The 19,526-nt window shown below is 32.0% G+C and overlaps 1 long non-coding RNA gene across 1 annotated transcript; it reads right to left on the bottom strand.

Annotated features, from left to right (window-relative positions):
• Positions 1 to 287: 287 nt before the first annotated feature.
• LOC141457801 (uncharacterized) lies at positions 288 to 5,960 on the bottom strand. Its single transcript, XR_012460557.1, has 4 exons — positions 5,876 to 5,960; positions 5,621 to 5,727; positions 2,372 to 2,564; positions 288 to 541 (listed from the first exon to the last, which is right to left on the bottom strand). It is a non-coding gene; the product is annotated as an uncharacterized lncRNA (long non-coding RNA).
• Between the last annotated feature and the right edge of the window lie 13,566 nt (positions 5,961 to 19,526).

Raw genomic sequence — 19,526 nt, 5'->3', positions numbered from 1 at the left:
GTTGAAATGTCTAAGTAACCATTAGTAATCAGATTATCAAACATTATTTTCTTTTGCACTGATTGGAATCATTAATATACTTTGGGCTTAACCCAATTGAAAAACCAGGCTTCAGATGACAATTTTCTTTCATTCATAACCATTTGAATGATTTTCATCCTCTTTTTTTTTTGTATCTTCTTCCTTCTTCTTCTAAGGATAGATTAAATGATAATAGACAGTAAACTTTCGGGGGTAAAAAAAAAGAGACTTAATTGAAACACTTAGAAAGTTATACTTACAATTTTAATTCCACCAATTCTTCATCCATAATTCCAAGGATAATATTTTAACAAAGAAAATCCACAAAGCGAATGTACCATTAAGTAAAATGATTTATTAATTAACCATTTGTTCACAAAACATAAGTATCAAAATTAACTTCTGAATTTTCCACTTTTTTATAATAATTAATAAGAATTTAACACAAATTAAGTCACTTCGGGATGTAATGGCGTAAATTGAGGGTGACGTCACTTTTTTTAAAAAAAATCTCAAATGCCTGCAATTATAAAAATACCAGATTAAAATTTTTATGAAAAATTAACAAAAATTATACTAAAATATTTCTTTAAAAAATATTATTTAATGGAATATCATTTTAAATTTTCATTTTATAATAAGTTCCATTTTGTTCTAATGAAAACTTAATGAATAAGAACAAAACTATTAAAATTATAAAATAAACCCTTTAAATATGTAAATAATAAAAATGAAATTTAATTAGGACAATCATTTTAAAAACTAATGCCAAAAACAAATTTAATTACATCAATATACGATAGACCCATACACCCCTCTACCCAAATGGACCAGTCCAAACCGTGGCGTGGATCTGCTTTACCATCTTCTTACGTATATGGCAATTTAATTAACTCTAATTAAGGTAAATTTTTAATTAATCTTACATAATTTATGCATAATTTGTTAGAGAATATTGTAAGCTTTAAAGTGATATAAGGTTTTTCATGTTTAAACATGGATTTCATTACGAAATTTGTCTTAGAAAATCAAGTTTGTACTTTGTGGGGTCTAGAAATTCAATATGGCTAATTGTAATTTCTTAGTTTTTCTTACAGCAATTATTAGCTTATAATTATTAATCGTATGTAATTTATGTATTAATCTGTTAGAGAATATTGTAAGCTTTAAAGTGATATAAGGTTTTTCATGTTTAAACATGGATTTCATTACGAAATTTGTCTTAGAAAATCAAGTTTGTACTTTGTGGGGTTTGGGAATTCAATATGGCTAATTGTAATTTCTTAGTTTTTCTTACAGCAATTATTAGCTTATAATTATTAATCGTATGTAATTTATGTATTAATCTGTTAGAGAATAATATAAACTTTAAAGTGATATAAGGTTTTTCATGTTTAAACATGGATTTCATTACGAAAATTGTCTTAAGAAAATCAAACTTTGGGGGTCTGGTAATTTCAATATGGCTAATTGCAATTTCTTAGTTTTTCTTACAGCAATTATTAGCTTATAATTATTAATCGTATGTAATTTATGTATTAATCTGTTAGAGAATATTGTAAGCTTTAAAGTGATATAAGGTTTTTCATGTTTAAACATGGATTTCCTTACGAAATTTGTCTTAGAAAATCAAGTTTGTACTTTGTGGGGTTTGGGAATTCAATATGGCTAATTGTAATTTCTTAGTTTTTCTTACAGCAATTATTAGCTTATAATTATTAATCGTATGTAATTTATGTATTAATCTGTTAGAGAATAATATAAGCTTTAAACTGATATAAGGTTTTTCATGTTTAAACATGGATTTCCTTACGAAAATTGTCTTAAGAAAATCAAACTTTGGGGGTCTGGTAATTTCAATATGGCTAATTGCAATTTCTTAGTTTTTCTTACAGCAATTATTAGCTTATAATTATTAATCGTATGTAATTTATGTATTAATCTGTTAGAGAATATTGTAAGCTTTAAAGTGATATAAGGTTTTTCATGTTTAAACATGGATTTCCTTACGAAAATTGTCTTAAGAAAATCAAACTTTAGGGTCTGGTAATTTCAATATGGCTAACCAAGCTAATGATTTTCCTTAATTTTTTCTTTTTACAGCAATTATCAGCTTTTAATAATGCAATCCAACTTAAACATTTTTTTTTTCTTTTTATAAGTAATATTTAAGTTGGATGACAATGGTTTATTTAAGATATTGATGGAATTTTCAATATTAAGTGAGTTTAATGATAAAGAGTCATAAGGGCTATACATTCAAGATGGAAGTTTTAGCTAGTTTAAGACTATTAAAACATTTATAGGGCTTATTATTATATAAAATTAATGTTAACTGCTATTATTTTACCTATTATTGAAAAATTTGATGCCCTATTATTCTTTCTTTATCTGCAACTTTTTCTCCAATATTTTTCCAAAGTTTAGGATGCAATTAAAGATAATTATTTTTTTTTGTGATTTCAGGTGCGTGATTTTTTGTGATGTGAAGTGTTGTGTCCAGTGCAAAATTGATGAACATTCCTTCATGGATTGATGAAAATCTGAAATCATCATGAAATGATGGTGAGTACCATACTTTATATAAATGATGCTGCATGTTTTTAGCTTTATTATGATCTAGAATTGATATCAATTTATTTAGAATAAAGTTAGAAGCTAGAAAAAAAGATGTTAACCTCGTTTAATGCTTTCTTTTTGAATCAATGAACGTTTTTTTTTTTCATGCTTAACCATTTGTAGTCATCCCCAAGCTTCACGAACGCTTTTCTGGTGTTTTAAGCAATAATTAGTCATTCTTACAGACCATTCTTACTTCATTTACACTTCTATTCATAAGTGGTGTAATTAAAATTGATTACTGACTGAAATCATCGCTTAGAAACATGCTATTTCTTTAACAATGCCAACCATTCTTAACGATATGCTTTTCTGGTGTTTTAAGCAATAATTACCCATTCTTACAGACCATTCTTACTTCATTTACACTTCTATTCATAAGTGGTGTAATTAAAATTGATTACTGACTGAAATCATCGCTTAGAAACATGCTATTTCTTTAACAATGCCAACCATTCTTAACGATATGCTTTTCTGGTGTTTTAAGCAATAATTAGTCATTCTTACAGACCATTCTTACTTCACTTACACTTCTATTCATTAGTAGTGTAATTAAAATTGATTACTGACTGAAATCATCGCTTAGAAACATGCTATTTCTTTAACAATGCCAACCATTCTTAACGATATGCTTTCCTGGTGTTTTAAGCAATAATTAGCCATTCTTACAGATCATTTTTACTTCACTTACACTTCTATTCATTAGTAGTGTAATTAAAATTGATTACTGACTGAAATCATCGCTTAGAAACATGCTATTTCTTTAACAATGCCAACCATTCTTAACGATATGCTTTCCTGGTGTTTTAAGCAATAATTAGCCATTCTTACAGATCATTTTTACTTCACTTACACTTCTATTCATTAGTAGTGTAATTAAAATTGATTACTGACTGAAATCATCGCTTAGAAACATGCTATTTCTTTAACAATGCCAACCATTCTTAACGATATGCTTTTCTGGTGTTTTAAGCAATAATTAGTCATTCTTACAGACCATTCTTACTTCATTTACACTTCTATTCATTAGTAGTGTAATTAAAATTGACCTGTCCAGTTCCGTTTTAAGGATCAGAGTAATTTTTTTTCCATCTCTGATGTTATTCTTGACTTTTTTTTGTTGAGCTTCTTCATTCTCACTATACTTTTTTCCTCCCATCGGGAAAACCCCACCGGGTTTTCATTGTTAAGTTCTTAGCACTTTCAGAAATGGTCCTGTGTAAGCTCTATAAAGCATATAGGGTTGGCTTCAAGCTTCAGAAACCTGATTTTTAAGCTGGAAGTTCATTTTGTTTTTAAACCTTACTGACTGAAATCATCGCTTAGAAACATGCTATTTCTTTAACAATGCCAACCATTCTTAACGATATGCTTTTCTGGTGTTTTAAGCAATAATTAGCCATTCTTACAGACCATTCTTACTTCATTTACACTTCTATTCATAAGTGGTGTAATTAAAATTGATTACTGACTGAAATCATCGCTTAGAAACATGCTATTTCTTTAACAATGCCAACCATTCTTAACGATATGCTTTTCTGGTGTTTTAAGCAATAATTAGCCATTCTTACAGACCATTCTTACTTCATTTACACTTCTATTCATAAGTGGTGTAATTAAAATTGATTACTGACTGAAATCATCGCTTAGAAACATGCTATTTCTTTAACAATGCCAACCATTCTTAACGATATGCTTTTCTGGTGTTTTAAGCAATAATTAGTCATTCTTACAGACCATTCTTACTTCATTTACACTTCTATTCATTAGTAGTGTAATTAAAATTGATTACTGACTGAAATCATCGCTTAGAAACATGCTATTTCTTTAACAATGCCAACCATTCTTAACGATATGCTTTTCTGGTGTTTTAAGCAATAATTAGCCATTCTTACAGACCATTCTTACTTCATTTACACTTCTATTCATAAGTGGTGTAATTAAAATTGATTACTGACTGAAATCATCGCTTAGAAACATGCTATTTCTTTAACAATGCCAACCATTCTTAACGATATGCTTTTCTGGTGTTTTAAGCAATAATTAGTCATTCTTACAGACCATTCTTACTTCATTTACACTTCTATTCATTAGTAGTGTAATTAAAATTGATTACTGACTGAAATCATCGCTTAGAAACATGCTATTTCTTTAACAATGCCAACCATTCTTAACGATATGCTTTTCTGGTGTTTTAAGCAATAATTAGCCATTCTTACAGACCATTCTTACTTCATTTACACTTCTATTCATAAGTGGTGTAATTAAAATTGATTACTGACTGAAATCATCGCTTAGAAACATGCTATTTCTTTAACAATGCCAACCATTCTTAACGATATGCTTTTCTGGTGTTTTAAGCAATAATTAGCCATTCTTACAGATCATTTTTACTTCACTTACACTTCTATTCATTAGTAGTGTAATTAAAATTGATTACTGACTGAAATCATCGCTTAGAAACATGCTATTTCTTTAACAATGCCAACCATTCTTAACGATATGCTTTTCTGGTGTTTTAAGCAATAATTAGTCATTCTTACAGACCATTCTTACTTCATTTACACTTCTATTCATTAGTAGTGTAATTAAAATTGATTACTGACTGAAATCATCGCTTAGAAACATGCTATTTCTTTAACAATGCCAACCATTCTTAACGATATGCTTTTCTGGTGTTTTAAGCAATAATTAGTCATTTTTACAGACCATTCTTACTTCATTTACACTTCTATTCATTAGTAGTATAATTAAAATTGATTACTGACTGAAATCATCGCTTAGAAACATGCTATTTCTAGGACAATTGCCAACCATGCTTCATTAAGTGCTTTCCATTCATGCTTATCACAAATAGTAATGATTTTATTTGTTACTCTTTAGATTGCTGCAATGGTCACTGGTTTACAGTATTTTTAAAAAGTGTTTTTAACATGCTTTTTTTGAAATAATCATTTCCATGCTCTATTGATCAGCTTACCTGATTGCTGATTGATGCTTCTTTTAGGAATCATATCCATGTTTCGTTTTATAGTTCCCTTTTGTATTATTGTTAATCAGTTAAACATTAAAGTAGCCACTTAGGTTCTGAAATTGAACTTCTATAAGTTACAAAGTTAAAAACCTCGTAGTTTAATTTTTCTTTTTATTTTTTTGAATTAATATTGATTAAACTTTAATTAAATTAATAAAGAAACTGTATACGATTAAGTAATTTTTGGGGGGTCTCACATACATTTTATTAAAACTAAAAAAGCAATCATAACCAAACAATTCTAACCAAATAACATAACCTAAAAAGTGCCAAAACTAGTTTCAACATTCTGTAAAATATGGAACTAAAAGCTGGGGGTATTAATTGCCCCCCCCCCACCACCACTACAGGAAGTTTGTGACGTTAATAATTGAAAAACTATTTTGTTACTTCACAGGATGTTCCTTAATATGTCTACGTGCTTTTAGTATTTCCTTAATATGTACACTATAAAATGAACGGACTTTTTTTTTTAATAGTTTACAACAATTTCCACTTTTGATGACAGAAATTCTAAGTCATTAGTTTGAAATCGCTTTGTTTTAATTTAAAGAAATCTTGCTGTTTCTTGTAATCTTGTAAAAGTTCCAAGCTCTTGAATAACAATATATTGCAAAGCTTTACAACGAAATAAGAAGCTTAATGTAATATTTATATATGTAAGCTATATTAAGGATCTAGAACAATCGAAAAGCTAAGATATTTACTCGAAACATAGGTAGGTCCCATGTAAGTGTAAAACTTCTTTCTCATTTATTTATCTCGGACCTTCTCAAGAACTATCCTTTCTTTGAACTTCCTTTGCCTCATCCAGTGGGGAGCCTTTCTGTTTTCATCTTTTTTGTCCAGTTTTCTTCTCTCATCCCGGCTACATGGCCTGTCCAGTTCCGTTTTAAGGATCAGAGTTATTTTTTTCCATCTCTGATGTTATTCTTGACTTTTTTTGTTGAGCTTCTTCATTCTCACTATACTTTTTTCCTCCCATCGGGAAAACCCCACTGGGTTTTCAAAGTTAAGTTCTTAGCTCTTTCAGAAATGGTTCTGTGTAAGCTCTATAAAGCATATAGGGTTGGCTTCAAGCTTCAGAAACCTGACTTTTAAGCTGGAAGTTCATTTTGTTTTTAAACCTTTTCCAATGATGTCTTTGGTAGGGCCATCTTTGAAAATTATAAGTTATTCCAGGAAAGTGAGAATGCCGAACTCCTTTTCCATTTTAATCCTTCAAGATTGTAGTTCATCAACATCTTTAGACTATTTGATTGAAATCCAATTTACTTATTCAAGATCTGCAGCTCTGCCTTTTTAATTTAGCTCTCAAATCATTGCTGTGTGTTCCAGCTGGGATTTGGGGGGGGGGAATACCACATCATCTACAAATTGAAGGTTTTAAAGAAAGTTAAAACTTCATTCTTACACTTACTTTTTCCTTTTTGGTCCCCATTCTAAACTTTGAAATACCTGTAACCTGTTAAAGAAGACAGGTGATGATTCCCTCTAATTTAACAGGCAAATTAGGCTCAATATTTGTCCAGAATCCTCCATCCATCATATTCAGGCTCTTGATGACTTGGACAAAGTTCCAATCAACGCCCTCTGATTGATTAAAATTTTAGATTAAGAATGTGTTGTTTTGAACAATTCTTAGGAAGTTTTCTTATGGTCATTAGATGCCATAAACAGTTTATCATCTTTTACTCCTCAGTTTTCTTTCTCTACCTTACTTTCTTTGAAATTTAATACGAAATATTCTAGTAACTAATTGTGCTCAATTGAAGCTAGACCTCTTCTGAACATATTAATCTTCATACAACCCAAAATTAAGCACTCTACCAGCTGTTACATCACAGTATTTTGATACACATAATTGTGTTCCCTTTTTAAGGTCATCCTATCGGGTTCTTCTTCTTCCCATTTCTCCATCTCTTCTTCTTCTTCTTCATCTCCTTGATCTCTTTGTCAGCTGATGAAAATGTTGCTGATTGCCAATCTTTCTTTGCTGTTTACACTTCTTTTGCTTTACCTTTGTCATCTTAAGGCTCAAATTTTTTTTTTAGATTTTCCCTGAAAAATGATCCATAACTTGTATTTGTAACATTTTCCCGGAAAATTTGATTAAAGAATACTTCCGGCAAAATGATAAAGTTCCATTTTCTGGAATGTACAGTCCTAACTCTTGTTGTACCATTAAAAGTTTTCCCGTTTTACTCAAAATGGATGGAAAATAGCTCCTAGGCTTTTCCTTAAACTTCGTATTTTTCCATACACATAGATTTATAGCTTTTCTTTTACCATTTTTCCTAGAAATATGTTTCAAGTCTTTTCTGGGCGAGGACTTCACTATAAAGGTTTACTTTTCGGTGTATTGTACGGTTTCAAAACTACGAGGTATGTTCAAAAAATAAGGTGAATTTTCAAATTTCGCGGGCTACGTACATTCGAATTTCGATTGTCTTTTTTTTTTATGTTGGTACACTTGTCTCGAACATATTTTCAAAGTTGTAGCTATATAGCATGTTTAGTTTGTATGTTAGAGGCATAAATAAGACAAGTGTTTTGCGAGTTCGGCGATTTTCTTCTGTCGAAAAAAATGGATCAACGAATTTGCATCAAATTTTGTGTAAAAAATAGAATTAAGTGTTAAAAAACACTTGAAATGTTGAGAGTGGCGTACGATGAGAGTACTCTGTGTCAAAAAAATGTTTACAAGTGGTACAAGCTTTTCACAGAAGGTCGAGAAGATGTGAATGACGACGCTCGCCCTGGACGCCCCAGCACATCAACAACCGATGAAAATGTTGAGAAGAATCGTCGAATCACAATTAGAGAAGTTGCTGAGGTTGTCGGCATATCGGTTGGCACATGTCCTGCAATTTTTTTCGGAAATTTTGGCCATGAAGCGTGTAGTAGCGAAGTTCGTTCCAAAATTGCTGAATTTTGATCAAAAAAACCGTCGCATGAGCATCGCTCAGGAATTGTTGAATGATATTATCATGTCTCAGCCACCGTATTCACCAGATTTGGCGCCCTGCGACTTTTTCCTGTTCCCATGATTGAAGAGACCCATGAAAGGACGGCGTTTTGCGACGATTGAGGAAATAAAAACCGAATCGCTGAGAGAGCTCAAGGACATACCAAAAAGTGCATATCAGAACTGTTCCGAGGATTGGAAAAAATGCTGGCACATATGTATTATATCTGATGGGGACTACTTTGAAGGAGACAAAATAAAAATCGATGAATAAATAAATATTTTTTAAGAAAAATGAAAATTCACCTTATTTTTTGAACACACCTCGTATATAACGTTGTAGGAAATAAATTTGACTTAAAATGTTCAGCATTTAGGAGAAAGTTTGAGAGTTATGGTTTTTCTTTTTAAATTGTGCACTGGTTATCGAGATTTAAATTATCGTTTTGCGATAGCGATGCCCTGATGGACATCTGGAGATGGATATTTATGTGCCTTTCTCTAATTGGTCTTTAGTTTTTCTCAGATATTCTTTGTTCTAAGAAAATTTTTTTCTTTTTCTGGCATCTCCTTCACCCTTTCTTTATTGTGTGGTTATCTTCCGTAAAACTTGTTGATTAAAATTATTAATTGCTACAAGCGGAAATTAAGCGAATTTTGTAATATCTTCCTGGAAATCAATGCTACAAACCTATTAGAATCAACAACAACAAAAAAAACATTATCTAACCACAATAATCTAAAAAATAAGAAGTAAAATGAAAGAGAGAGAGAGAGGGAATGGGAGTGAGACAGAACATTTTGTTCCCGATCGCTTTGTTCTTGTTCTTCATTTTCTGACCTTATTCAATCGATATGTGCTGACTGTAAACCACATTTCTGTTGCATACACGTACCATTGTATGAAAGTATTTTGTGTACGTCTAGGTATGGGCAAATTATGAAAATATTGATCGATAAGTAGAGGTGACGTATCATTTTAATATGATAATCGATAATAAATACAATCGACACAGCTTACTATCTGTAAACTTCTAGGTGATAACTAAATAATATTGGCACTGCAATAAAATTGACTAATTTTATTATTACTTTACAATGATCTATTACATCGATTGTAGGTCCTCCCTCCTCTTTGCGTAGATTGCAATGAGGAGGAGGATTTCAAACATATAATAATGGATATGTCCACGTTATGTGGTAGAAAGGAAACGAATGTTTGGCGACATATACAGGTATTTAGATGCACAATTTCGCTACGAAGACATAATATTCTCCAGCAACATCTATGTGCTTAAATCTACAGCAGAGCTTGCAAAGAAATATGAATGTATTTAAAAGTTATTGCCGAATTAGAATGAATGCAAGAAAATGATTAGAGAAGGATTACGGTGATTTTAATTTCGGTTAAGCTATAAGAATGGCAGGAATATAGAGTACTGAACCATCCATTAGTTGTAAGTTTGTATGTAAATAGTTTGTATATAGTAGAGGGATGAATGTGTGAAGCGAATGTATTTATAAGTAAGAATGGAGAGTGAGTGATATTCTAGTGATAAGCACCTAGACGATGCTGGCTGTATGGCGGAAGCCAATGGCAAAAAAAAGCCCCCCCCCAAAAAAAATCGATTATCGTTATATTTCTGTGAGTATCGTTTATTTGGATTTTTATTGATATTACATCGATTAGTCTCAACAATCAACAATAACAATACAACAATAATTGGATGAATGGCTGCCTAAAATAAGTAAATAGGCATTTCTTCAGTTTAAAAAACAGAATTGCAATGCTTTTATTAGGCCTAATAGAAAGTTAAATTTAAATAAATAACCTTAATTTCATCGTAAATAAATTTTAAAAAAAACAATCGCCAATATAATGATGACAAGCGATACAGTAATTAATGTCTATCAAAAGTAGCCATCGAACAGGTGTGAAATTATATAATTATCTGTAAATATATACATTAAAAAAATTTAGATAGCAGTGGCACTGGTTGTGCCAATGAAAAGTGAAATGAATGGCAGATATCATGTTTTTTTGGGGGGTGATTTGTGTTGGAATGTTACGCAATTTATCAATGATATATCTGAAAAAAGCCATTGATTATTTGAATGAGTAAATTTTGTTTTGGCCAATGAAATTAAAATTAATGAACTTAAGAAGAAATCTAGGCCAGTTAAAATGCTTTATACCAATTATAGATCTTAAAAGAAAGTAACGGAGTGAATTCGGAGTTTGTTCAATTCATTTTGTTTCTTGAACATCTTATACTCACGTTTCCAAACCTCCTGTGACGTCGCTTCCATTCTTGTTCGAAATAAAGTATCGTGCTTATTTTTTAACAGTTTAATTTTATTTTAATATCTTCTTACGTTAAACTAATTTAATGATTCATAAAACAATGTTTTATATATTTTATAATACAAAAAATATAGCGTGAATAGAAATCTGGTTGAATTTACTCTCGCTGTAATTCTCGAAATTCTAGCCAATCATTTTCTTCCAATTCTAAATTTCAAGTATATTGGAGTATATTGTACCGGAGCTACATATCAGTGTCTAATTCCTCTAAATCAGACTATACTATTTGATCTTCTACGGATTCCCGGAGCTTCAAGCTTAGTCCCGAGCTACATATCAGTGTCTAATTCCTCTAAATCAGACTATTCCTCATTATCTGATCTACTACGAACTCCCAGAGCTTGAAGCTTAGTCCCGAGCTATTTATTAGTGTCTAATTCCTCTAAATCAGATTATTCTATCTGATCTTCTGCGTACTCCCAGAGCTTCAACCTTAATCCTGAGCTATTTATTAGTGTCTAATTTCTGTAAATCAGATTCTTCCCCATCATCTGATCTACTACGTACTCCCGGAGCTTCAAGCTTAGTCCCGAGTTTTACTTATCAGTTTCTAATTCGTCTAAATCAGAGTATTCCCCATTATCTGATCTTCTACGTACGTCTCAGAGCTTCAACCTTAATCCCGAGCTATTTATCAGCGCCTAATTCCTCTAAGTCAGACCATTCCCCATTAACTGATCTACTATGTACTCCCAAAGCTTCAGCCTTAATCCCGAGCTATTTATCAGCGCCTAATTCCTCAAAATCAGGCACTTTCCCCAGTATTGCCAACTTATATCTCATGATTAGAGACACAGAATGCTTACAAGTATCAAAAAGGCTTCATATCAATGCCTGTCAAGTTGACCTTAGAATCTCTAATTAAGTTATTTATATATAGGTATATTTATAATTAAATTTCAGCATTTAATTTACATAGTTTGATTCATTTCTCTTATAAACAAAAAAATGTATTCTACATAAGGACAGCATTATTATATGTTTTCTAAAAAAATAAAAATATATCTTAATAACCCTTTATTTGTACCGGAATTTAAATTATAACCTAAACTTAATAATTAGTTTAAAGACGTTAATTTCATTTTGAAAATGTCTGTTAAAAGTTTAACACAAGATTTTTGATGTCATAGATGAGAGAATTCATAAGCGAATTTTTTGAACTTATAATTGAAGTCCTGTCCAATAATAATTTTTAATAATTTCGGGTAGATATTGCTTGGAAATTAAAAAAGCAACCGGGAAATCTTACAATATAGACGGGGGGAAAAAATTTAGGCTCCAATGTTTTGAATATCATTATTATGTATTATGTAATGAAGTTAAACGTCCTAGACGTTGGTATGTGTCCAAAATAAGAAGGTTTATTTAAATTTCCGTCGCTCAAAAAAAAAAACGAGATTGAGAGTAAAACTAATTTTGATTGCTTAATGAAGACTATTAAGTAATTAGACTGTCATATTAGACTGGACTTGTGATTAGCTTAGATTAGTTTACTGCTGGTATATGTCTGCCCCGCCTACGGCAGACTAAAAGGAGACTATCACCGTCTCCTGGACTTATCTAGGTAATTTTCTCTTAGCCATGTTACATCCGGGTGTGAACACCCGCCTGGCTTTTTCTTATTATCGAAGTTTTCACTTTTTTCAAATTTTCTCCTCATTTTTGTCATTTTTAAAAGTAATGTACCCACTCCCCTCCCTCAGAAATTTATCCCTAAATCGAATTTTCAGGGAAATTTTTTTTCCCTCCACTAAAAGGAACCTTAAAAATGGTTTCCTGTTTTTAAAAATACAAAAATCTGTCGCTTACCCAGAAAGAGTCCCTTGAAGCTTTAACCTAGAAACATTACTTCGTGAAGTTCAGCCATCCAAAATTGGGGGTGCCCAAATGTGTCGAATGGGGGTTATGAACCCACCTGGCTGCAGACAATTTGCTAGATAATATTCTTACAGGACGGGGCCGTTATTCAAATGATTGTACGCCACTTAGAAATCCGGCAATTGCCTACCTGTGCAAACACGTACTCATTTGACCAGAGGGTTCTGAAAGAGGATATCCGGTTTTAGTCAGTAAAAAAATAAAGTGAAAAGCTTTAAATTTTGCCCCAAAAAAGCCCAAACCACACTCTCAAAATAGCCAATACTATTGGGCGGAAATAAACAACTAACTCTAACTCTAAGGGAGCCTAAAATGGACTCTTTTGAGCTTAAGGCTTCCCTTTTTTCGAAACTCCATAGAGTTTAATATAATCTAATTAAACAAACCTTCAATGTTTTCTTTTTTACCCAATTATAGTGAAAAGTTTGCTCTATAACTGACATGAACTGCCATTGTTTTAGTGATAATAGTTTATGAGATATTGAAGATTAAATTTTGGAGGTTTTCAAATTCCTTCAAATTTCTAACCTCTATAACTCTTTCCCAATTCTTCCGATTCCAATTATATTTTTACCCAAATGTAGAGAAATGTTTACTCTATAACTGACATAAATATCATTGTTTTAGTGATAATAGTAAATGAGATACTGAAGGATAAATTTTGGAGGTTTTCAAATTCCTTCAAACTTCAAACCTCTATAACTCTTTCCCAATTCTTCCGATTCCAATTATATTTTTACCCAAATGTAGAGAAATGTTTACTCTATAACTGACATAAATAGTAATGTTGCAGCGATAATAGTTATTGAGATATAGAAGGTTAAATTTTGGGGGTTTTGTAAATCATTCAAATTTCAAACCTCTATATCTCTTATTCTACCGTTTCGATTTCAATGATTTCTTCACCTAATTTTAGGGAAAAGAAAGCTCTATAACTGACATAAATAGTAATGTTGCAGCGATAATAGTTATTGAGATATAGAAGGTTAAATTTTGGGGTTTTTGTAATCATTCAAATTTCAAACCTCTATATCTCTTTTTCTGTCGTTCTGAATTCAATGATTTCTTCACCTAATAGTAGGGAAAAGAAAGCTCTATAACTGACATAAATAGCAATGTTGCAGCGATAATAGTTATTGAGATATAAAAAGTTAAATTTTGAAATTGTTGCTAATCATTCAAATTTCAAACCACTATATCTCTTTTTCTGTCGTTCTGAATTCAATGATTTCTTCACTTAATAGTAGGGAAAAGAAAGCTCTATAACTGACATAAATAGCAATGTTGCAGCGATAATAGTTATTGAGATATAAAAGGTTAAATTTTGAAATTGTTGCTAATCATTCAAATTTCAAACCACTATATCTCTTTTTCTGTCGTTCTGAATTCAATGATTTCTTCACCTAATAGTAGGAAAAAGTAAGCTCTATAGCTGAAATAAATAGCAATCTCCTAGTGATAATAGTTATTGAGATGTAGAAGGTTAAATTTTGAAATTGTTGCAAATCATTCAAATTTCAAACCACTATATCTCTTTTTCTGTCGTTCTGAATTCAATGATTTCTTCACGTAATAGTAGGAAAAAGTAAGCTCTATAGCTGACATAAATAGCAATGTCCTAGTGATAATAGTTATTGATATGTAGAAGGTTAAATTTTGAAATTGTTGCAAATCATTCAAATTTCAAACCACTATATCTCTTTTTCTGTCGTTCTGAATTCAATGATTTCTTCACCTAATAGTAGGAAAAAGTAAGCTCTATAGCTGACATAAATAGCAATGTCCTAGTGATAATAGTTATTGAGATATAAAAGGTTAAATTTTGAAATTGTTGCAAATCATTCAAATTTCAAACCACTATATCTCTTTTTCTGTCATTCTGAATTCAATGATTTCTTCACCTAATAGTAGGAAAAAGTAAGCTCTATAGCTGACATAAATAGCAATGTCCTAGTATAATAGTTATTGAGATATAGAAGGTTAAATTTTGAAATTGTTGCAAATCATTCAAATTTCAAACCTCTATCTCTTTTTCTGTCGTTCTGATTTCAATGATTTCTTCACCTAATTGTAGGGGATAGAAAGCTCTATAAATGACATGAATAGCAATGTTTTAGTGATAATATTAAATGAGATATTGCAGATTAAATTTTGGAGGTTTACAAAGTCGTTGAAATTTTTAAAAATCTATAAATCTCTTCCTATTCTTCAGAATTCAATATTTTTTTTTTTTTTACCCAAATATGGAGAAATATCGGTTTCACGTACCAATCTTATTGTTTTATTTAACTTGGAAATTTTTTGAACGGTTTGGGGAAAGGGAGGAATTGAATTTTGAGGCCTCAGAATTTGAAAAAAAAAATAAAAAATGGTTAAAGTAGATTTAGAAAACGTTTAGCCTGTAAATTTAACATATTGTGACACCAAGCCTAGTGAGTAAATTCATGCGGTTGCCATGGTAAAAAATACAATCTCTAATCCAAGGTCTACAATGACAAGAGTTCTATTATAAACAGGGGACTGGAGGCTGTAAAAGGGAGAATATCATAAAAGAAATATTATCATTTATCAGTTTGGATTTCTAAGGATGTTCTACTTCTATTCTTGTATACAAGAGTTCGCTGGTCTATGGACTGTCAGTCTGTATATCTGTACAAGAATTATGAGTACACTATAATAGCCGCTGTATGGTGACGTAATACTTTTTCTTTTTATTTTGCTCAATTCAATAGGCTGGATATAAATATATAAATCGTCCCATTTTTGTGGTTATTGTATGTGGAAAGAAAAATCGAAAGGTGTAATAAAATGAATGGTAAAGAAAATTGTTCCGGCTTTAAGCTGTAGTTTTACGCTTGTAAAAGAGTCATTTTCATCGTTTTTACTTTCGCTTACTAATTTATAAGAGGAATTCTTTGAGATCGTGAAAAATTTTCGATGCCGAGTTCTTCCATTTTGAGAACCTACTGAATCCTGAAAAAAAAAAGTTATTTGTGCGTGTGTCCACTCTAAAATATGAAAATAATGCAGGAAGTACACAATTTAAATTTTTGGGGGGGGGAATTCTTCCTGGGAAATTGACAGAAAAATTAGCGATCAAAATCTCTCAGAGTACCAAACTAACTGCAGTTTTCTTTTTTTCTTATTTAGTTTATTCTTCCTTGGATTTTCTTTATGATTTATTTTTTGGTAGGAAAATTCTTTTGTGAAAATTATTATAAGAGAGATTTCCGGTCTGGCTTTTCCCCCCTCTAAAATATCATTTTAATATAATAGAAAAATTAGATATTTCAAGTGAAAACTTGAAATTGAGAAAATTTCACATGATTTCTGGGTTTCTACAGAGACTGCCTGTGTCTATAAATTTTAGTTGGTATTCGTGTGTCTATTGCTGGATGTGTTGGCAACGAACGTTATCTTGGACATGCTTCCCATTGTACCACTTTTGCATATACATGATAGGATCACAAAAACAAAACAAAAAAATGTAGGGAATCCCTGGCTATACAAGATTTAGAAAAACCAATATTAGAGGTTCTCCGTACTCTTTCTAGATCTAAGAAGTTGTGTGCCCCGTTAAAATAGGATCCTTGCTAAGGATTGGGTCCTGGATGTCTTTATGATAAAATGTTGCCTAATTATTTTGGCTTTGAGTCTGGGTCCTATTCTCTACTCCATTTACACTTCAGATATAACACTACACTTCTCACATACGCAGATGACACCGCCTTACTGTCCACTAATCATGATCCTGTACTTGCTCACAGAAATCTGCAGTCACATCTCTTCTCCTTAGAACAGTGGTTCAAGAAATGGGCTATTAAGCTTAATGAAACCAAGTTTCAAAACATCACCTTCACTCTTCGTCGCATTACTTTTCCTCCAGTCTTCTATAACTCTAACACCTCTACCAGTAGTGAACGTTGCCCGCTACCTTGGGCTTTACTTAGACCGAAGACTTTCTTGGAACCCCCACACTAGACTAAAAAGAACAGAACTAAACAGGCGCTGTCGACTACTTAAAAGACTCTTAGACGACAGATCAAAACTCTCTCTGGACAACAAAAGACTAATTTATACTTCTATTTTGAAACCCACCTGGGCGTATGGAATAGAGCTGTGGGGTTCAACCAAACGCTCCAATCTCCAAAGGATTCAATCTCTTCAATCTAAAATACTTCGAACTATTGTACACGCTCCTTTTTATGTCTCCAACTTGACTATACACACTGACCTTAACATTCCTTTTGTCACACAAGTTGCTAAAACAAGATACAGAAAACTCCTCTAGCTAAAAATCTTTCTTCTAGAACTCTTCCTGACAACCCGACAAGACGCCTTAAGAGACAGTGGCCTCGTGATCTCCTCTCAAGTGAAGAGAGCGACTAATAGCCTATTTTGGAGTGTTACCGCTGGGTAACTTCTCCACTCGTATTCTTCTGTTATTTATTGTTACTCGGTTATCACTGTTACTTGTAGCGCCAACGCGCTGATTGTAGCAAAAATAAACGCAAAAAAAAAGAGTCTGTGAGAGGCATGCTTCACTTCTTTCAGAAGATACAAATACATTGGCGCCAGATCAAGTATCTTATAGTTATAGTAGCGGAAGTGGTGCAAAATCAATCAAAATAATCAATTTAAAGATTATATCTCATAAAATATTCATTAAAAAAAACTATCGATTCAATTTACTCTCCGATATATATGAATTTAAAATTTACCAAATTTACTTGTTAGCTACTTTTTAATAATTGAACAAGCAGCTAAGTTTTAAGCATGTTCTGCTGTTTTGTTCTACGAGTGGTAACTAGATAACTAAACTCCTAGGAGCGCTCTTTCGTAAGCCCACAGAACTTGGCGGGTGTGCAATAGAAATACAGCTGATGTAAATGTCACTTGTAAATGTAATTAGAAAAACAAGTCACCTCTAGAGTGCGCAGTCGCTAGAACAGTATGTACTCAATGGTAGGTTTCTTTTTGCTATCAAGCACGTTTTTAGTAGACAGAGATTACAACTTCTCAATGACTTTTTATTATATCCACACTTTTATTTCTCCATTCATGAAAGTAATTTGTAGATTCGTTTCCATTTTCATTATTATTATAATTATTACTTGTTCTTACTGGTAAGAATTACAAGTTAACGGTAATAAAGTCAAATTTCCGGTCGAAACACTTCCTGTTTCGGTTAATCCTGATTCGGGAAAAGTGAGTTTATGTTCAGGAAATAACTGATAAAGGATAAATCACAGGAAGTGCACAGTTTGAGTCCCATTAGGAGACCTAACTGTAACTTAGCGATCTCACAATCTCTCCTTCAGAAGTTGGGTACATCCTTCAAAATACTTGGGTACTTCGTTTATTTTGTTTTGATTGTACATATTTAATAAAATAGGCGCCACGATAGCCAAGCGGTTATAGGCTAGACCCGCAAAGCTAAGATGTATTGTTGGTTTAGTGGGTTCGATTACCCCGGTCTAGACCTTATATTTTATTTAATGGTTAATATGAGAAATTTATAGTAAAGTATGTTAGGCGGTTATAGGCTAGACCCGCAAAGCTAATATGTATTGTTGGTTTAGTGGGTTCGATTCCCCTCTTCTAAGCCTTGGATTTTATTTAATACAAATAATTTAACAGTAAAGTATGTTTTCGCCTCCGTCCACGACTTCTAATTGGGTAGTTGGACGTAAAGCCTGCCTGAAAAAATAGGCAATTACTTTACTTTTACTTTACTTTTTCTTTAATAATCAAAATTTATCTTATATATCCATCCAAACTCGTGCTTTAATTAAAATTATATTTTAAATTTAGTCGTACATAAAAATATATAGTTAATTAAATTCAAAAAAGTATATAATAGAATATAATGGATACAGACCGTCCATACTCAGGTCATATAGAAATACTTATTTACAGCAGTTGCGTACATAAATGTATTTACTTACCCGGTACCAGTAATAGCTACCAGACAGCGCTGGAGTATATAGCTATAGAAACTAGTTGGGCATTAATTTGAATTATACATAAACAGGGCTAAAATAGAGTGGAAGGAAGACTTATTGGATGGCCTTAGTGTGAGATAGTTAAATAAGTACATGGATACACGCTCGTGTGGTAGAATGAGATGGTAGGATTGGCGGGTGAGCAAAGATACGAGGTATAGAGAAGAAGAAGTCTGGTGAACCAGTTCATTAGGCTGGGACATAATCTCCTATTCTGCACTCTCTTTGCATACACATTTGGCGGGTGGTGGTGGGGGGTGGGGTAGAAAAACCGGTTGAGAATTGAGCGGTACAACTGGTCCGTTAGTTGTAAGGGGGATACGGTTAAGCCGCCGTAGTTGGCGAAGCCGAAGGCGTTAACTTCAGAAGAAGATGCGAAGGCTTCCTTCCTATCTATCTCTCTCTTTTTAAAAGCTACCATCCCCTTAAAATAAGTATAATTGGTAACCTGTCTTATTTTATAAAACGAAAGATTTACAGTTCAACGATTGGTCGTGATTAATTGAAGTTATTTTAAGTCGAACAACCCATGTTTTTTTAGTAGTTTAAGGTCTTAATTTCGACTTCAATGTGATCGAGTCGGGTCAGTCGACAGAATCTCAATTCGTTGATACGATTCTCCTTATACTTCCGGTC

This window comes from Rhodnius prolixus, unplaced genomic scaffold (genome assembly GCF_049639745.1).
Source record: "Rhodnius prolixus isolate KJV_2025 unplaced genomic scaffold, Rpr scaffold_5, whole genome shotgun sequence".
Taxonomy (NCBI): domain Eukaryota; kingdom Metazoa; phylum Arthropoda; class Insecta; order Hemiptera; family Reduviidae; genus Rhodnius; species Rhodnius prolixus.
Note: the sequence above shows the minus strand (reverse complement) of the source record. Positions and strands in the feature narration are given on the sequence as shown.